We start from the raw sequence: 4935 nt of genomic DNA, 5'->3' as shown, positions 1-4935 counted from the left end.
CTGTCTTTCCCTCTGCCAGTGGCTTGATATGCTGATGGATCATATGTTAACGTTATATTTTATTAACATGTATGTTTGAAATATTTCATCTGTCCTTTTGCACTAACTTTTTCAGGTGAACAATGAACTGACTTCTAGATATTTACTAATTTTTGTGACTATTGCGAATGGGATCTTTCCTTGTTTTTTATTGTTATTTCTGGCTTATGGGAAAGTAACTGACTTTTACATATGTAGACACAACTGATCACAATTCTGAACATGATCATTTCTAGTTTTTCCACTGATTCCTGCATTTGGAAAAAAAACAATCATTATCATCTGTGATTTTTGTTGTTTCCTTAGTAAAGCCTCTGGAACAAGCCCCTGCCGACTTTCCGCATGTTCTCGTCCTGCCCGATCCACTTCCCCGCTGTACCTGACACCAAGCTGTCTGCGCTGCTGTAAAACACTGTCTGTTCACAGGGTTCTGATGACAATAAAAGGTATTCATATCTGTAAAGTGCCAAGGGCTCTGCCTACTTTATTTTATTTTGGGGTTGTCACTAGACACATCACATGCTTCCTTCCCTCTCTTTCCCAAGGCCTGCACGCCACGTGAAAGGGAGAAAGGGTGACCTCATATCTGGATATGGATTTTGTCACTTCAAGAGCTTTATCATATTAAAATTAATATCTAATACATATTAAACACTATGTGTCAGGAACATCCTAGGTGCGTTCCATAAGAACCACAAATAATACTGACAGCTAACCATTAAGGAAATAATTAAACGTTAAGGCATAACCATTAAGGCTGTTTTAATTTTAGCCCACCGGACATATAAGGGGTATAAGTTCTAGTAGCATTAAAAAAAAGAAAGACTTACCAATTCTAAGAGTAGTTTTTCCTTTTCGACCACTTCCCAAAATCATAGTTCTCTTTTTCTGTCTAGCAGCTTTGGATGGTTCCTTCACCGATGGAGAAGTTATCCACTGGTACTGAGAGAGAAATGATAAATATGCCACTTAAGTTACAGGTAATCGAGGAGGGTTTGATCTTCATTGCAAATTAAGATATTTTAAGTTAATAAAAGGTCTTCAATCTGCATTTCTGGGAAGCTAAATTAAAGCATCACACAACATTTTCAAACACAGAAAAGCCATTTCATTTGAATAAAAACTTAGTTTTAAGATGGCAGAAAGTACCTTGATAATTTTCTTTGAAGAAGGAAAGAAAAACAAGCCGTTAAAGAGAAATTCTTCCGTGAGAATTAAAACATGTTATATACCTCTGACGTGGCACTCCTTCCATTCTGCAGACCTTTTTTCCTAACTGCTTTCATCACAGAATGATTTAAAGTAAAACAAATTGAAATTAGCGTAATTATTTCCCAAGGAGTGGCTATTTCCATTGAAAACCAAAAGCCAACTAATTATTGCTTTTCCCATAAAATTAAATATGAAATCTACATTATGCAATTGTACACTTATTTCCCCCTTTGTGTATTCTAGTTTCTTCCTCAGAAACCTAAGATGCCATACTGCAGACTGCCCACAGTGGCTACGATGTTGGCAGCAGCAAAGGTCAGCTTTAAACATTTTGCATCTAAAGTGGCTTTGGATACCTTTCGATAGAAAGTACAGTCTGAGCACTGTCCAGACACTTAGATACCTAAAGGGCATCTAACATAGCAATATTCCCTCAAAAGCTGCTCCTCCCATCAGCCCCCTTCTTCTAAGTGATACCACCCAGTTGCACACATAATCATCAACGACTTGTCTCCGTGTTACTATCTCCTTCATACCCCACATCTAATCTATTGGCAAGCCTTGTTAGCTATACCCTCAAAACACAACCTGAATTCAACCGCTTTTCACTTGCTCCAAACTTCCAACCTAAGCTAAGCCAGAAACATCTCTTATTTGGACCACTGTGATAGTCTCCCAACTAGTCTCCCTGTTTCTCTTCTTTATCCCCCCAAGTCCATTCTCTGTACCAGGTCACCTTATGCACATACGATTTGGATCAAGCCTTTTTCCAGTTCAATACCCACTACTCATTTAGAATAATCCAAATCTTTACTCTGGCCTTCAAGACGTTATAACATCAGACCCCTGGCTAGCACCCTGACCTCATGTCATACCACACCCTTCTTCACCCAATACTCTGGCCATGTTGGCCTCCTTGCTTTTCCTTAAATACTCCACCCACCTACATGCCTGCATACTCACTGCCTCCTTGTCCTGGAATGTGCTTACCCCAGATCTTCCATGGCTTGCTCCTCTCTTCATTCAGGTCTCCGTGCAAATGCCACTTCTCCAGTGAAGCTGTCCCCTAACAAACCTATCCAATGGAGTCCTACCTGCCCCCACTCACTCTCCTTACATTAAGATATTTATGCACTTCCTACTATCTAAAATTATATTACTTATCTGTTTATTCATGTCTATCTGAACTCCTTCACTAGAATGTAAGCTCCACGAGGGCAAGACTTTTGTCTGTCTGGTTCACTGCTTTAGCCCTAGTGCCTAAACCTGTATCTGGCACACAGAAGATATTTAAAAAACTACCTGTGAATCTGACACATGAATAAAGTACTCCTTGCAAGAATTCAGAGGTTGCACAGGAAAGAAATAATGCTCTTGGTGGAAGCAGACTGTGTCTGGCACACAGAAGATATTTTAAAAATTACCTGTGAATCTGACACATGAATAAGGTACTCCTTGCAAGAATTCAGAGGTTGCACAGGAAAGAAATAATGCTCTTGGTGGAAGCAGGCTTAGTATCTAGGGTCACCTCTATTCAGAGTAGAGATAAGAAGAATTTACAAGTATAAATCACTTTAATTAGTACATCATCTGCTAAAAACATAAGGGAAGTGCAACACTAGAAAAGTACAGTTGAAGCTTGAACAACATGGGTTTGTACCTCGCGGGTCCATTGACACAAGGATGTTTTTTCAATAAATATGTACTATCGTCCTACACGATCCAAGGTTGGTTGAATCCACAGATGCGGAACCACTGACTATAAACTTATACCCAGATTTTCAACTGCGTAGGGGTCGGCACCCCTAACCCCATGTTGTTCAAGGGCCAACTGTATATGATGAGGAAAGTTGAACACATTAAGTTTTAAAAACTGACAATACGTGAACAAATTCTTTTTGTTTTGCTATGTGTTAATCAATTTTTTCATTTTCTCACGTGTGGAAGAGACCTGCACAAGACAAGTCACGGCAGGTGTGTAATTTGGGTTATGGAAAAACAACAGAAACGTATACGCACACACATAATGCATAATCCAATTTAAAAACCTCTTCTTGGATGTGCAATGATAACCTTGGCTTTAGTACCAATAAATCACCCAGCACATTTCACAATTACTGAACTGTATAACTGTATACAGAAGAATAACTGTAGATAACCTAGGAGCAAAAAGCATCACAAAATGAATCTCAGTTCATAATTAGCAAGGGCAGCAGTGGCATGTAAACCTCACGAGCAAAAATTGGTGGAGCTCAGAGATGCACTGCATTCTTTTGATCATGATCTTCAGCTCTAAATCACACTTGAAATTACTTAAAAGGGGAAAACAAAATAGAAGAAATGTAATAAGTGTTAGTTTTAGAGCAAACAAGACAAGTCTAAGAGGATACAAATAATAACAAATTCAAACAATGTGTGAATAGACAATACATACTAAAAACCTATCATGAAAGCATGATGGTCAACAACTCTCTCCATAAAAAGTCAGACAAAAACCAGAAAAACTGATCAAGAATTCTAGTAGTTCTGGGGCTGAACAACCCACTCCTTTAAACCAAAGGGATCATCACCAAAGCACAGGTATTTGAAAATATTACATGAAAGGAAACTATGGTGAGTCTTTTTTTTAAGTGTTGTGTGGACCATCACATTAAAGTAACTGGAGTCTTTCAACACCCTCATGACACACAGAAATAGCAAGTCAGACATACGGATCTGACAGGATATGATACAAGCCTTACAAGCTCTCACTACAGAAGAATGGACACACGCTATAATTCACCAAATAGCCAAATTAATACAAACAGCCAGTAAACCTCACCAGTAAATCAAATACATACAAAGTGAAACAAAATGTGTTTATTCTCCTATCAGATTAAGCCGAGATTCTGTAAGAAGAGCCTTTAAATAATGTCTATACCCTTTTGATCCAACCACTCTCTTTCTAAGAATTGAACCAAAAGAAATAGTCAGAGATATAGGTAAGGATATATATCAGAGTACTATGTGTAAGTGAAAAACTCGACAAAGCCTATATACAAGAATGGATAAGCTATGTGCACTGTGGCATACTCATATAATGGAATACTGAACAATCACAAAAAATGATGCAGGAGATGAAAATTTACTGACTTGCTAAAATGCACATACTAAATTAACTGAAAAAATTTATAAAATCTGGAGTAATCCTACTTGCACAGAAAATGGAGAGGTACTCACTTTTGTAGTTTTACATTTTTTTACAGGAGCTACAAGCCAGCCTGGTGGCGCAGTGGTTGCGCGTCCGCCTGCCAATGCAGGGGAAGCGGTTTCGCGACCCGGTCTGGGAGGATCCCACATGCCATGGAGCAGCTGGGCTCGTGAGCCATGGCCGCTAGGCCTGCGCGTCCGGAGCCTGTGCTCGGCAACGGGAGAGGCCACAACAGAGGATCACAACAGTATCATGCCAAAAGCTAAGCATATACATATTAAAAATTCAATAGTTTCAGTTTTAGAATTTACCTCCAAGCCACAAATCCTCACTAAGAGATTCCGCAAAAGCACTTGCACCCAGGTCACCAATGAGCGTGTTGTAGTTCAGAGTGATGCACCTCCAACCAGCCATACAGTCAAGATCAGATCTCCTGGAAGGAAGTCTCTCAGCCCAGGTTTCTTCATGCCTTCTGGTAGTCTGATACTTCAAAG

General features: G+C 39.3%; 1 long non-coding RNA gene and 1 pseudogene across 1 annotated transcript in view; both read right to left on the bottom strand.

The window, feature by feature from the left end:
* The window catches only part of LOC112062817 (centrosomal protein of 78 kDa-like), a 330155-nt pseudogene that overhangs the window by 26014 nt on the left and 299206 nt on the right, over positions 1–4935 (bottom strand).
* Positions 646–4935, bottom strand: part of LOC129392654 (uncharacterized) — a 7106-nt gene continuing 2816 nt past the window's right edge. The window contains exons 2-3 of the long non-coding RNA XR_008618937.1: positions 4753–4927; positions 646–981 (exon numbers count right to left, since the gene is read on the bottom strand). This is a non-coding gene — a long non-coding RNA (uncharacterized lncRNA). The remainder of the gene's footprint in view (positions 982–4752; positions 4928–4935) is intronic.

This window comes from Physeter macrocephalus, chromosome 12 (assembly GCF_002837175.3).
Source record: "Physeter macrocephalus isolate SW-GA chromosome 12, ASM283717v5, whole genome shotgun sequence".
Lineage (NCBI taxonomy): Eukaryota > Metazoa > Chordata > Mammalia > Artiodactyla > Physeteridae > Physeter > Physeter macrocephalus.
Note: the sequence above shows the minus strand (reverse complement) of the source record. Positions and strands in the feature narration are given on the sequence as shown.